The sequence below is a fragment of the Lipotes vexillifer genome, unplaced genomic scaffold (assembly GCF_000442215.2).
Source record: "Lipotes vexillifer unplaced genomic scaffold, Lipotes_vexillifer_v1.1 scaffold510, whole genome shotgun sequence".
Classification (NCBI taxonomy): domain Eukaryota; kingdom Metazoa; phylum Chordata; class Mammalia; order Artiodactyla; family Lipotidae; genus Lipotes; species Lipotes vexillifer.
In genome coordinates this window covers 809,808-826,357 of record NW_006797594.1, presented here as the reverse complement: position 1 = coordinate 826,357, position 16,550 = coordinate 809,808, and the positions used below count along the sequence as shown (strand labels likewise).

The 16,550-nt window shown below is 36.6% G+C and overlaps 1 pseudogene; it reads left to right on the top strand.

Moving 5' to 3' along the window:
- Positions 1–15,947, top strand: part of LOC103076423 (putative tubulin-like protein alpha-4B) — a 57,245-nt pseudogene extending 41,298 nt beyond the window's left edge.
- Positions 15,948–16,550: the final 603 nt, after the last annotated feature.

Below are 16,550 nucleotides of genomic sequence, written 5' to 3'. Positions count from 1 at the left end.
GAATTCCAAGCCATTCATTTAAATGAGTTCACTTCATCCTTTGTTCACCTATGTATGAAAGCTGAACCAGTCAGACTGCAGAAAACATATAATTACAATGTCTATTCTAATTCTAAAAATCCCTTTAAATGCTTTCTGCAAGTGAAATTATTTCAAAAAGCAACACTATGTTTTTATTTAGTCTCAGATCCTCTCACTTAAAAAAAAATGTATTACCTGCACTTTAATTGGAAAAAAATGTGGTTGTTTAATATTTTTGCAGCCGTTCAGCATACTAAAATTAGACCAGGCTTAAGGGGAAGGTTTTTGCCTGAGATCCCCCTGCTCTCCAGTTAAAACCAACTTTCTGGGTTTTCCTGGTGGCACAGTGGTTGAGAGTCCGCCTGCCAATGCAGGGGACACGGGTTCGTGCCCCGGTCCGGGAGGATCCCACACGCCGTGGAGCGGCTGGGCCTGTGAGCCATGGCCACTGGGCCTGTGTGTCCGGAGCCTGTGCTCCACAACGGGAGAGGCCACAACAGTGAGAGGCCCGCGTACCGCAAACAAAATTTTAAAAATAAAAAAATAAAATATTTTAAAAACCCAACTTTCTGTTTTCTGTACACACCAACCCTTAGGTTCTTAGTGACCTCCAATTTCCTCTTAGCTTTCGGGATGTTAATAATCGGAAGCCATGACCTCATGCTTCAGATGGTTCTTATCCATCCCACCATCAAAATGTACCTGCCCTTGGCTTTAAATCCTTCAGAACTTTTCTCTCTGAAAGTCACCTTAGTGCTCAAATTGATTGATTTATTATGATTGGCTATTTATCTTACCACCCCTCTAAGAAAATGTCTTTAAATCAGAACAGGGACCTTCTGTTGGTAGTGTCTTTGTTCAAAGAAATAATCCTGACTGTGGGAATGCCAAGCACTATAGCAGGCCACTCTGGAGATATTCCGAACAAAACATAGGCAACTGCCTTTTTCAACTTAGCATCAGACTGACAGCCTCAGCCTAGTAAATAAATGCACATGGATAGCAAATCTTCAAAGAGCAAACCCTAAGAGCTAAGTCACAGGAGTCGTTCATCATAGCATTAGGTAATTCTTGAGCTTTAGATGATTGACGTGTTTAAACTGGTCTGGATACACACGATGTGTCCCTGAAGTGGTAATAGGGTGAGTGGGAGCGGTGGAGGAGTAGATTTTAATGGAAAGCAGTTTTCTCCTTCAAACTTTCCTGTATGTCTTTTAACAACAACAATTTTTTTACATGTGTTAATTACTGCCATGTTGTACGATTCTACCCTATGTTTTGGGTTTCTCCTAAAATACCAGTGAGGTAAAAACTGTCTTAAGTCACATTGCATAAGGTATTTTTTTAATATAAATAATAAAGCCTTTCATAGAAAACTCACTTCAGTATCTTATGACAGTGGAACCTGGAGTCACATAGATCAGTTGAAATCCCACTCAATATGTTAAAACACATTAGTAGATGTAATGGTGTTCAGATTGGTGGGCTCCGTTTTAGTCTTTCTGTTTTAGAGAAAATACAGAGGAATTACTGAATCAGAAATACATGTTACAAAAACAAAACCTATTATATTGTATGACTTTCTGGTCTTCATTGCTAATAAAAAAGCTTTTCTATATTTTGTAATTTAGAATTGCCTAAATTGGGTAATAGAATATGATTTAGAGTTGTTAAACTCTAGTATTAAAATTTGATGTGTGGGGGCTTCCCTGGTGGCGCAGTGGTTGGGAGTCCGCCTGCCGATGCAGGGGACGCGGGTTCATGCCCCTGTCCGGGAGGATCCCACGTGCCGCGGAACGGCTGGGCCCGTAAGCCATGGCCACTGAGCCTGTGCGTCCGGGGCCTGTGCTCTGCGGCGGGAGAGGCCACAGCGGTGGGAGGCCCACGTACTGCAAAACAAACAAACAAACAAAAAACAGCAAGGGAAAAGCAACAAGTAACATGCAAGGGAATCCCCATAAGGTTATCATCTGAGTTTTCAGCAGAAACTGTGCAGGCCAGAAGGGAGTGTCAGGATACATTTAATGTGATGAAAGGGAAAAACCTACAACCAAGATTACACTAGCCAGCAAAGATCTCATTCAGATTCAATGGAGAAATCAAAAGCTTTACAGACAAGCAAAAGTTAAGAGAATTCACACCACCAAACCAGCTGTACAACAAATGCTAAAGGAACTTCTCTAGGTGGGAAACACAAAAGAAGAAGAAGAAAAAGACTTATAAAACAAGCCCAAAACTACAAAGAAAATGGTAATAGGAACATACATATGGATAATTACCTTAAATGTAAATGCATTAAATGCTCTAACCAAAAGACATAGACTAGTTGAATGGATACAAAAATAAGACCGGGAGGCCCACGTACTGCAAAAAAAAAAAAAAAAAAATTTGAGGCCTGTATGAAACTTCTAAGTAGTTTTGGTGAAGGAAATGCTTTGAAATGGTCTGATTTAACTGATTATTTTTTCACGTATTGAACATTTGCACTTATGTGAGCTAAACACTGCTAAGTTCTACAGATAAGACAGTGAGCTCCTTTGAACTTTACTATTTAGATAATCAAGAGTTTAATAACAAAGTCTCATGAGTATAATTATAATGTATATTTAGTGCCATGAAGGAAAATTAAAAGGTACTTTGAGAGCATGTCACAAGAGATACTAATGTAGTCTGGAAGATCAGGAAAGATCTCTGTGAGGAAGTATCTGATCAAGTTCTGAAAGATGCTTGGCAGCTACATGGTGAGTTAAAAATCGGAAGGAGAGCACTATGGGAAGAGACCCAAATAGGAAGCGTGGCAGTGAAAGATGATGACGATGACTGGAGAAAATTGTGAAACATGAGGATGAAAATACAGGCAGAAAGCAAATCATGGAGGACCTATTACACCATGCTAGAGATTTTGTGTTTCATCCTAAAGGCACTGCAAAATGATGAAAATGTTTTAATTAGGACATAGCATGAGCACCTATCCATGTTAACACCATTCTGGCCCTAGCAAGGAGAATGGATGGAAATTGTATGAGTCAAAGTAAGAAAATTAATTTTTTAATTATTGCATTAGTCCAGAAGAAGGGATTATAGCTTCAACTTTAATGGCAATCTGAAACACAGACAGGTTTAAGAAATAGTCAAGAGGTAATGTGGACACGATTTAACAAAAGATGAGTAAAAGTTTTAGAAGAAACAATTAGGCTTTTGTCTTGAGCAACTGGATAGATGTGGTGCCATTTGCTGAAATAAAAAACATACGAGCAGAATACAGTTCTGTGTTAACATGGTGAACTCAATTTTGATCATATTGATATTTAAGTTCCTTTGAGATATCCAAGAGGAAGTGTATTTAAATATATAAACCTGAAGCTTAGAAGATAAATTTGAGCTACAAATATAAACTGGGATAATTTGCATGTAGATGGCAAACAACACAATGAACATGAAGCGAAAAGGATCTAGAATGGAATACTAAGAAAAGTATCTAGAGTCTGCACCAAAATATAAGCCATCAAGAAAGACTGATTAGGAGATTCCATATAAGATTGCTGTGCCTCCTAAAGAAATTTCTGGATGGAGTAAAAGCTGCAAAAATATAAAATAAATGGAGTTAAAACAATAATGTGTGCACTAATAAGGTAGGATGGAAAATTAAGGAAAGTGGGTCTTTGTTCAACTCAGTGAGCTTCCTTATCTGAGAAGAAAGATGATAGACCCAAAACAAATGGAAATTAAGTTTACCCTCTTGCCATGAATTTGGGTATTCTTAGTGAAGCCATAAAAATTAAAAATTTCTGTGTTACGGTTTTTAGAGTTTTAGAGGTAAATATTATAGCAGATTGAAACAAATGTAGCAAAGATGTTGCTTGAGCTTAAAGAGACCAACAAAGTCAGGGCATTCCATGCAAATTCTGAGGCAGTTGAAAATGTATTTGTTTACATCTTTCTTATCATTTGCTTAATCTTCTATAATCTTAGGACTAATTGTCCCTCAAAATTTCTGGCAGGAGTAAACTCATATGAATTCATGCAAAGTCATCAAGCAAGGTACATTTTCTCTTGGGGATAACCATTTTTGAGTCAACAGTTCTCAATCTTCAAGATGGAACAGAGGCTTTCTAATATACTAAACAATAGTGTAACCATTATACCATTACTCTTTCTGTAGAAATCACTTTACCAGCATCTTGGGAATTTTGTCTCTTTTCTGAATTCTATGTTTCCTCACTTTTTCCAGTTTTACTGAGATATAATTGACATAGCATTTTATTAGTTTTAGGTGTAGAACATAATGATTTGATACATGTATAGATTACAATATGATTACAATCATAAATTTAGTTAACATCCATCACCTCACATAGTTACAACTTTTTCTTGTGATGAGAACTTTTAGAGCTTTCTTAGCAACTTTCAAACTTACAATAGAGTATTGTTAATTACACTCACCATACTGTACATTACATCCCCCAACCCCAGAATTTATCTATAAATAAAATTAAAGTTAAAAACACTTAAAGTTATCTATAACTTTAAGTTTGTGCTTTTTTTGATCTTTTGCATTTAATTTCTTGATTTACCTTATTATTTTGGCAGAACACCTCATCCAGTATTTTTCTGAAGAAAGGATATAGTGGAAAGGATATATACTATATATATAGTAACATATATAAAAACATATATATATGTTTTTAAAATATATGTCTGAAGACACATTTACTCTACCCTTGCACTTGACTGATAAGCTACTAAAGCATTCTAAATTGGAAATCACTTCTTCTCAGAACCATGAAGGCATTGCCTCACTGTCTTTGAGCTTCCTGTATTGCTGTTGATACAAATACTAATTTCTCTTTTCTTTCCTATGAGATCTTTTTTTTCTTTTTTAACCATATGGAACATCTAAGAATCTTCATCATCACCAATGTTTTGAGTTTTCCTATTAATGAGTCTTGGTCAAAGTCTTCCTTTGTCCATAATGCTGGACACTTGTTTGGCTCCTGCAATATGAAACAAGATGCCCCTAATTCTGGTTAATATTTTTATATCTTTGTTAATTTTACCCCCTCTCTATTCTTTCTCTGAAATTTTTGTTATATGGATATTGGAATTTTTGAGCAAATTCTCTGGGTTTTTTTGTTTTTTGTTTTTTACTATTTCCTTTCTTATTTTTTATTCTATTTTCTGGGAGATTTCTATAACTTTATATTGCAAACTTTATTCTGACTTCATACACTATCTAATCTTTTACTTTTCAAGATCACTATCAGGTGACATTAATTATAAGGTTAATTTTTTTGTTTTCTTCTGCATTTACATTGTCTATTCTTCCAGGATGTTTTTCTATTTTTCTGTGTGTGTGTGTGTATCTTTTACTGTTGAAGCTTTCCCTGATTATTTGGTGACACTTGGCTATCCATTAACAGCTAAGGATGAGGTTGAGTGTGAGCCCTCTGTGGCTTAGGTATGACTTGAGGAATGGGTTTCAGTGTAGCGTGCTTGGAGAAGGAGTTCCCTGTTCCGTTAGGGCATCAACCGTTCTCAGTCACCCTTTCTCTTTAACAGTCCGTTTCCTCAGAGATAAAACCTGCACTCTACTGCCCAGAAACTATGAAGCTGGCTGCTATAGCATTGGGAACAGTAGAAGAAGGCAAATGTTCTTCTCCCTCCTTTGTATGTGGAGTTAATTCCTGTATGCCATATGGCACCCCTGACCTCCATTGTGCTTTCTGTCCAGGAGTCCCCCTGGTTCAGCCTCCCCAGCGACTAATCTTCTTCTGGGTTGGGGAGGAGGACTTATTTGACTATGGATGGTTGTGGGTGGTGAGTATTCTCATATAGACCTTCTGCCAATTCCTCTGTCTGTAAGACACCCTTTACACTTGCTTTCATTGGTATTTGGTGCCCCCAGTTTTTGAGCCTGTTGTATATTCTGATATACAAACTATCTTCAGCTGTTTTAATTTTGTTAATTTGGTCACCATTTTTATCTTCTTTCCAGTGTCCAAACGTTATTGATATTGCTCCTCCCCAGATTAATATTCTCTATTTTTTTAATGAATAGCACTTACTTTGAACCAGACATTGTTATAAGTACTTTACAAAAATTGAATTATATTGTACCTGAAACAATCCTATGGGATAGGCATTTTACAGATGAAGAAACTGATACTAAGAAAAGGTTAAGTAAATTGCCCAAGTTCACAACGCTAGTAAATGGAAACCCAGGATTAAAATCTCACTCAGTGGGCTCTGGAATCCAGATTCTTCACCCCTGCTCTAACAGATCTTAGTGGACGTGATTTAGCTACGCTAAAATTGCTAATAGGCACCCTTTCTCCACATTTATAAACAACAAAAAGAGGCAGACTCTTTCTATAAGGTACTCTTAACCTTATGAGTTTTTACCCATTTATCCCTTTATTGTTCAATTCCACCATGTTTAATCTGAAATCCAAATTTAATTTAAATTCTTTAAGAATATTTTAAAGATAGGCTACCTTCATATTTAAAATCTGGTGGTACTGCATATAGTTATCATTCAACATGTCAAATCACATCAAAACTAATGAGAAATACTTGACTTCAAACTAATTCATTTGTTTCTGACCTAAAAATTTCTTTGACCTCAGACTCAACTTAACCTAAAGTATTAATTGCCTGTTAAATGAGGTAGTACATCACCACCATACACACAATAGAAAAAGATACAAGATTATCAATAAATTTTGTACTGACCATATCTATACTTACAGATGCTAAAATAATAAAAAGTGACAAGGATAGAAAAAAGCTACTAAAAACAGGTCAAAAGTTGGAATTTGGAATGTTCTAGTCTCAAGGGCAAAGCTGTGGTTGTTGAGGGAGTGGACCTGACTGGGGCAAAGTCCACTAAAGCCTGAAGAAAGGCAGAGTATTGTTAGGCAGCTTCTTCCTTCCCCCGTCAATATTTCAGGACAACCTATAAACTGGGAGAAAATATTTGCAAATGATGTGACTGACAAGGGCTTAATCTCCAAAACATACAAACAGCTCATACGATTCAACAGCAAAAAAAACCAAACAACCCATTTGAAGAACGGGCAGAAGACCTTAATAGACATTTCTCCAAAGAAGACATACAGATAGTCACTAGACATAAGAGAGGTTCAACATCACTAATTAAATTATTAGAGAAAGGTAAATCAAAACTACAAAGAGGCACCACCTCACACCAGTCAGAATGGCCATCATTAAAAACTCTACAAATAACAAATGCTGGAGAGGGTGTGGAGTAAAGGAAACCCTCCTACACTGTTGGTGGGAATGTAAGTTGGTACAAACACTATGGAGAACAGTATGAGGTTCCTTAAAAAACTAAAAACAGAGCTATCATATGACCCAGCAATCCTACTCCTGGGCATATACCTGGAGAAAACCATAATTCAAAAAGATACATGCACCCCTAAGTGCATAGCAGCACTATTCACAATAGCCAAGACATGGAAACAACCTAAATGTCCATCAACAGATGAATGGATAGAGAAAATGTGGTACATATATACAATGGAATATTACTCAGCAATAAAAAATAACAAAATAATGCCATTTGCAGCAACATGGATGCAACTAGAGATTATCAAAACTAAGTGAAGTAAGTCAGAAAGAGAAAGACAAATACCATATGATATCACTTATATATGGAATCTAAAACATGGCACAAATGAACCTAACAAAAACAAACTCACAGACACAGAAAACAGACTTGTGGGAGCCAAGGCAGGGGGTGGAGGGGAGGGAGAAAGATGGACTGGGAGTTTGGGGTTAGTGGATGCAAACTATTTCATTTAGAATGGATAAACAGCAAGGTCCTACTGTAGCACAGAGGGAAATATATCCAATCTCCTGGGATAAACCATAATGGAAAAGATTATAAAAAAGAATGTATATATGTGTATAATTGATTCACTTTGCAGTACAGCAGAAATTAGCACAACATTGTAAATAAGTATAATTCAATTAAAAAAAAAAAAAAAAAGAGAAAAATACTTCAGGGCTCTGCCTCCCTGCACTAGGAGTCCAGGCAAGCCTCTCTGCTCAGAGCCCCTCTGGGGCAGGGACTCCAGTGAGAACATGGCTTCCTCCCCAGGATCTTCTGGAAAAGGATCACAGAGAATGTAGCTGTTTTCAAAACACACATGATATTAGTATGAATATCAGACCAGAATATATTTGGAAAGCACACAGAATGGTTTTGAAGAAAAAGTCTTGCCAATAATTTTTAGCATAAATTATATAATCTATTGACTTATTCCACACCAAAATCTAAAGATATTTGTATTATGTCATCACACAAACACAACTTAAAACATTCCAAAAATAATCATTTGGGATTTTGTCTGGGATTGCATTAAAGTAATTGGGAGAATGAAAAGATTAACAATCTTGAGACTTCTCATTCAGGAATGTGAAAATGAGGAGATATGAATTGGCATGACTTGGTTTCTGTACATTCTTTTCCTGAAAAATTATTTCTTCAACCAAAGCCTAATAGAGCAAGGGAATGGCTTGAAACAGTCTGGAAGTGAATTTGGATAGTGAAGAAATAATAGAAATGGATGTATTAATTGGAGATGATCCTTTTCTACCTGACAAACAGAAGAATCAAAATCATTTAGATCAGTAAACAGCCATAAATCTCAATTTCTTAAGACTATTTTTAGGCTTTTTCCTAAAGAAATTGAATATTATTTCTAAGAATCAGACTTCAGATATCTTGATATAAGCTGAAAGAAAATGGTGTTAATAAAAATTGGTATTCTTAAAAATGTGGAAGTTTCCTTCATGAGAAACTTTTCAATAATGCACATAGCTTAGATTATTATGATACTTTTTGAAGACAATACAACAAATTTCCACTAGAAAGTGAGTTTTCCCAACTTAATAATATTTTGAAATATTCACATCAACTTTTTAGAATTATAATGTTCCAGGGAGAATTTAAATTAAGTACATAATATTCCCTAATCCACTTCCCTCCTCTTTTACTATGCCTCTCCCACTCCCACCCAAGAATTAACCATTAATATAACTCAGTATTTATTACTTCTATGCATATTTGATAATTACATTTCTGTTGAAAGTTTTTATACTTTATAGAAAATATATGTATTCCTCTATATATTTTTATTCAACAAAACAAGTATTGTCCGAATTGCTCTAGTTTGATTATTTTCATTATTGTCCAGTTCCATTGATTGAATATAGCAAAATCTATTGATGCATGCTCAAATTGGTAGATATTTCTATTATTTTAATGTATGCATTACTACAAACAATATTGTGATGAGCATTCCTACATCTGCCTTTTTGTATACATGGATGTGAAATTCTCCAGGGCAGGGTTTCTCAACCTTGGCGCTATTGACATTTTGGGCAGAATAATTATTTGTTGTTGCAGTCAGAAGTGAGGAACTACCCTGTGCACTGTAGGATATTTAGTAGCATCTCTGGCCTCCACCCATTAGAAGCCAATGGTGGTCCCTATTTTATGATTAACAAAAATGTCTCCAGATATTGCCAACTGTTCCCTGGGAGACAAAATCATCCCTGAATAAAAAACCACTGCTCTAAACTCTACACATTTAAGTCTCATTGCTGTTTTACAGACTATACATATCTTCAGTTTTACTAAATATTGCCAAATTGTCCTACAAAATAACTGTAGCAATTTTCTTTGCAGTCAGTAGATAATACATTAGATCATTTTTTTATTTACTAGATTTTTATTGTGAAATATTTCTAACATACAAATAATAGTTATAATGCAGATGTAAGATGGCAATAAAAACTAACCCCATGTATTTTCAACTTGGTTTAAGCAACAGAATATCAAAATATCTTAGAGGCCCACATGTCCCTATCCTGAAGCTACCCTTCTATTCCTCACTTCTCTTTCCAGCAGAGGTAACCACTGTCTTGATTTGTTTATTCATTATTCCTTTTCTTCTCACACCACATATAAGCACACATCTAAATATGATGTTGTTTTTCATATTTTCATATACTTTTCAGTTTTACAAACATGAAATCATATTTCTATAAGTTGGTTGTTTTGTGTTTGTTCAACCTCATGATTTTGGTTCATCATTATAATTTTGAATTTTATCAATGCTCATGCAGATAACTGTAATCTATTCACAGGCAAAATATACAATTACAAACCTTTTGTATTATGGTCTCCAGAATACTAATAAAATAAAAATTCAACCTGATTTATCATTTATTTTTTTCAACACTTTTCAATTTTTTAATACCCCAAGACCCACATTTACTTTCCATGGTTACAAATGTAGATCTCTAATAAGCACAGATTAAGGCACTTCATAAAAACCAAAGCTGAAAGACAATAGCCAGCGGTGTAAGTAAAAATAAGAATACTTTAAATGTGATCTATAGAATGTACATATACTTACAAATGCATGTTGTATAATTAAAACTATTTAAAATATTGTAAGCATATAGATAAGGATTAGAAGAAAGTTCAGAAAAAATTAAAATAGCTAGATTTGTTGAGGAGAAAAAATTTCAGGTAAAGTTATTTTAAAAAAATGTTTCACTGTTACAATGCTGTTTACATGACATTTTAAACTATTCATATCCAACAGATCTCAAAGGTAACAGGATATCCTGTCCTTGCTGACAGGATAGCATGCACTTCAAGACTTATTATGTGAAGATAAACCAAAATTAAGCACACTGCTGTCTCAACATCTTTGGACTGTTCTACTAGGAATTATTATCAGCTCCACAGCTCTTCTTTTTCTATCAAAAATATACAGTTTTTGCATCATTCAGTGAACTTATTTCCTTCTATGTGCCAGGCACTGTGCTAGACATCAGAGACGGATCATAAACAAAGCAGATATATTCCTGACGTTAAACAGACATTAAATGAACACTGCACAGCTTCCTTGACCATGGGGAGAACAAAGCTATGTACTGTTGGAAGGGAATAAATCTAGAAAAATTAAGACGCAACCAAACTGATGTATTTATTTTCTTCAGAATGTGTCTTATTCTCCTGCAGGATCAAGAGGAATAAATGAGTTAAATATCAGTTTTCAAAGCACAAAGTAATTTGATTCAATTTGAATGTAAGGACAGGGACATTGTTTTGTTTACCACTGTATCCCCAATGCATAGTGCAGAACTTGGAACACAGTAGATGTTTAAAAACTATGTTAAAAGGGGCATTTCCAGGATAATGGAGTAAGGACCTCCAAAAATCAGCTGCCTATAAAAACAGTGATAAAACTGGCAAAAAAAAAGCCATAACTGACTACATCAGAAATATGGAAATTCACCAACAATCCCAGGAGTACTTACACTAGAAAAATGCCTAAATATCAGTAAGAACATGCTCTATGGAATTGTAAATTGCACTGTTGCCTTCCCTCTCTCCCTAGCCCCATAGATCCTCAAAACAACTGACACTGCAGAAATACAAAAGATCATGAGAGATTACTACAAGCAACTCTATGCCAATAAAATGGACAACCTGGAAGAAACGGACAAATTCTTAGAAATGCACAACCTGCCAAGACTGAATCAGGAAGAAACAGAAAATATGAACAGACCAATCACAAGCACTGAAATTGAAACTGATTAAAAATCTTCCAACAAACAAAACCACAGGACCAGATGGCTTCACAGGCGAATTTTATCAACAATTTAGAGAAGAGCTAACACCTATCCTTCTCAAACTCTTCTAAAATACAGCAGAGGGAGGAACACTCCCAAACTCATTCTACGAGGCCACCATCACTCTGACACCAAAACCATGATAAACCATTAGCCAGACTCATCAAGAAAATAAGGGAGAAGACTCAAATCAATAGAATCAGAAATGAAAAAGGAGAAGTAACAACTGACACTGCAGAAATACAAAAAATCATGAGGGATTACTACAAGCAACTCTATGCCAATAAAATGGACAATCTGGAAAAGAAACGGACAAATTCTTAGAAATGCACAACCTGCCAAGACTGAATCAGGAAGAAACAGAAAATATGAACAGACCAATCACAAGCACTGAAATTGAAACTGATTAAAAATCTTCCAACAAACAAAACCACAGGACCAGATGGCTTCACAGGCGAATTTTATCAACAATTTAGAGAAGAGCTAACACCTATCCTTCTCAAACTCTTCCAAAATATAGCAGAGGGAGGAACACTCCCAAACTCATTCTACGAGGCCACCATCACCTTGATACCAAAACCAGACAAGGATGTCACAAAGAAAGAAAACTACAGGCCAATATCACTGATGAACATAGATGCAAAAATCCTCAACAAAATACTAGCAAACAGAATCCAACAGCACATTAAAAGGATCATACACCATGATCAAGTGGGGTTTATTCCAGGAATGCAAGGATTCTTCAATATACGCAAATCTATCAATGTGATTAACCATATTAACAAATTGAAGGAGAAAAACCATATGATCATCTCAATAGATGCAGAGAAAGCTTTTGACAAAATTCAACACCCATTTATGATAAAAACCCTGCAGAAAGTAGGCATAGAGGGAACTTTCCTCAACATAATAAAGGCTATATATCACAAACCCACAGCCAACATCGTCCTCAATGGTGAAAAAATGAAAGCATTTCCACTAAGAGCAGGAACAAGACAAGGTTGCCCACTCTCACCACTCTTATTCAACATAGTTTTGGAAGTTTTAGCCACAGCAATCAGAGAAGAAAAGGAAATAAAAGGAATCCAAATCGGAAAAGAAGAAGTAAAGCTGTCACTGTTTGCAGATGACATGATACTATACATAGAGAATCCTAAAGATGCTACCAGAAAACTACTAGAGCTAATCAATGAATTTGGTAAAGTAGCAGGATACAAAATTAATGCACAGAAATCTCTGGCATTCCTATATACTAATGATGAAAAATCTGAAAGTGAAATCAAGAAAACACTCCCATTTACCATTGCAACAAAAAGAATAAAATATCTAGGAATAAACCTACCTAAGGAGACAAAAGACCTGTATGCAGAAAATTATAAGACACTGATGAAAGAAATTAAAGATGATACAAACAGATGGAGAGATATACCATGTTCTTGGATTGGAAGAATCAACATTGTGAAAATGACTCTACTTCCCAAAGCAATCTATAGATTCAATGCAATCCCTATCAAACTACCACTGGCATTTTTCACAGAACTAGAACAAAAAATTTCACAATTTGTATGGAAACACAAAAGACCCCGAATAGCCAAAGCAATCTTGAGAACAAAAAACGGAGCTGGAGGAATCAGGCTCCCTAACTTCAGACTATACTACAAAGCTACAGTAATCAAGACAGTCTGGTACTGGCACAAAAACAGAAATATACATCAATGGAACAGGATAGAAAGCCCAGAGATAGACCCAGGCACATATGGTCACCTTATCTTTGATAAAGTAGGCAGGAATGTACAGTGGAGAAAAGACAGCCTCTTCAATAAATAGTGCTGAGAAAACTGGACAGGTACATGTAAAAGTATGAGATTAGATCACTCCCTAACACCATACACAAAAATAAGCTCAAAATGGATTAAAGACCTAAATGTAAGGCCAGCAACTACCAAACTCTTAGAGGAAAACATAGTCTGAACACTCTATGACATAAATCACAGCAAGATCCTTCTTGACCCATCTTCTAGAGTAATGGAGATAAAAACAAAAATAAACAAATGGGACCTAATGAAACTTCAAAGCTTTTGCACAGCAAAGGAAACCATAAACAAGACCAAAAGACAACCCTCAGAATGGGAGAAAGTATTTGCAAATGAAGCAACTGACAAAGGATTAATGTCCAAAATTTATAAGCAGTTCATGCAGCTCAATAACAAAAAAACAACTCAATCCCCAAATGGGCAGAAGACCTAAATAGACATTTCTCCAAAGAAGATATACAGACTTCCAACAAACACATGAAAGAATGCTCAACATCATTAATCATTAGAGAAATGCAAATCAAAAGTACAATGAGATATCATCTCACACTAGTCAGAATGGCCATCATCAAAAAAATCTAGAAACAATAAATGCTGGAGAGGGTGTAGAGAAAAGGGAACACTCCTACACTGCTGGTGGGGATGTGAATTGGTACAGCCACTATGGAGAACAGTATGGAGGTTCCTTCAAAAACTACAAATAGAACTACCATATGATCCAGCAATCCCACTGCTGGGCATATACCCTGAGAAAACCATAATTCAAAGAGTCATGTACCAAAATGTTCATTGCAGCTCTATTTACAACAGCCCTGAGATGGAAACAACCTAAGTGTCCATCATTGGATGAATGGATAAAGAAGATGTGGAACATATATACAATGGAATATTACTCAGCCATAAAAAGAAACAAAATTGAGCTATTTGTAGTGAGGTGGATAGAGTCTGTCATACAGAGTGAAGTCAGAAAGAGAAAGACAAATACCGTATGCTAACATATATATATGGAAGTTAAGAAAAAATAAATGTCTTGAAGAACCTAGGGGTAAGACAGGAATAAAGACACAGACCTACTAGAGAATGGACTTGAGGATATGGGAAGGAAGAAGTGTAAGCTGTGACAAAGCGAGAGAGAGGCATGGACATATATACATTACCAAACGTAAGGTAGATAGCTAGTGGGAAGCAGCCGCATAGCACAGGGATATCAACTCGGTGCTTTGTGACCGCCTGGAGGTGTGGGATAGGGAGGGTGGGAGCGAGGGAGACGCAAGAGGGAAGAGATATGGGAACATATGTATATGTATAACTGACTCACTTTGTTATAAAGCAGAAACTAACACACCATTGTAAAGCAATTATACTCCAATAAAGATGTAAAAAAAAAAAAAAGAAAAAAACAGCAGCAGCCTTGGAATCACAGTAGATGTGAAAAACGGTATTCTAGAAGCAAATGGAGGGAACAAAATGGGCTAAAAGTTCTTGCCCTAAAAATCCCATCCACAGAGAATTATCTTTTTTGACCTGGCTGGAAACATCTTGGAAAAGCACCATTCACAGGGCTTGTCGTCATTTGACCAGACTCAGGGCTTACTCAGTGAGGAAAAGTCCAGTCACAAAGCATTTGTGGAAAACAATCAATAAACACCATTTCATACCACAGCTAATGAGGCAGCAACACCAACTGGGGCAAATAAGAGGTTGCCCTCCCCCCCCAAAAAAAACAGAAGACCACATAAATGTGCAGGGCAGTGAACATACATAAGAAAGACCAGAAAAGGCTGTAATCTCTGACCGCTGACTGACATTGAGGGTCTGTGAAAGCAGAAATTGTGAGCTAAGGCACAGCTGATTAGTGCACTGGGCTTCAGAGTCTCTGGATCTTCCATAGCTTGACAGATTGCACTGGCTCAGGCTTCAACTCACTGCTTATGGAGCAGCTTTCTGTTGACTATGGTAAGAAAGGCAAGCTGGAGTTTTCTGTCTCTTCAGCCCCCCAACTATCTACAGCAGTTGTAGATCATCGTATAACTCCCTCTTGACCAACCACACCATCCAGGAGTATTTGATTATCACTACATGGTAGGCAAAGAGGCCATCTTTGATATCTGCCACTGAAACCTGGACACAGCATCCTACCTACACAAACTTCAGCTGGCTCATTGGCCAGACTGTGTCCTTCATCACTGCCTCCCTGCATTTTGATGGTGCCCTCAAAGTGGACCTCGAGAAGTTCCAGACCAATCTGGTACCCTACACTCCCACATCCACTTTTATCGGGTGACCTACTCATCCACTGTCTCAGCTGAGAAGGCTTGTCACAAGCAGTTCTCAGTGGCACTGAAGCATGCACCAGCACACCCACAAAGCCTTTCAGCAAAGGAGAAGCAACTTATTGATTCAATCCCTTTAAGGAGACCTCTATCCAATCGTTAGGAAACACAAAGTTAACTTAGCAGACTGTGGTGTCCACACATGACAAAGAACACAAACTTTAGGAAATTAGTCCAGGCAATTCACTAAACAAAGAGCAATAATAACAAGTAGTAGCAATGAGAAAACTCTGGAGTTCTGTTATTTTAAATGTCCAGTTTTCAAAACAACAAAATTACAAGACACACAAACAGGAAAATGTGGCTCATACACAGGAAAAAATGCAGTCAATAGAAACTATCCCTGAATAATCCCAGATGTGGACTAGACAGGCAAAAACTTTAAATTACACATCATAAATAGATTCAAAATTAAGCATATTCTAAATATATTCAAAAGTAAAGAAAAAATGTATAAAGAATTAAAGGAAAGTATGAGAAAAACATGAAGTAGTATCAATTAAGAGTAGGAGGGCTTCCCTGGTGGCGCAGTGGTTGAGAGTTCGCCTGCCGATGCAGGGGACACGGGGTCGTGTCCCGGTCCGGGAAGATCCCACATGCCGCGGAGCGGCTGGGCCCGTGAGCCATGGCCGCTAAGCCTGGGCGTCCAGAGCCTGTGCTTCGCAACGGGAGAGGCCACAACAGTGAGAGGCCTGCCTACCGAAAA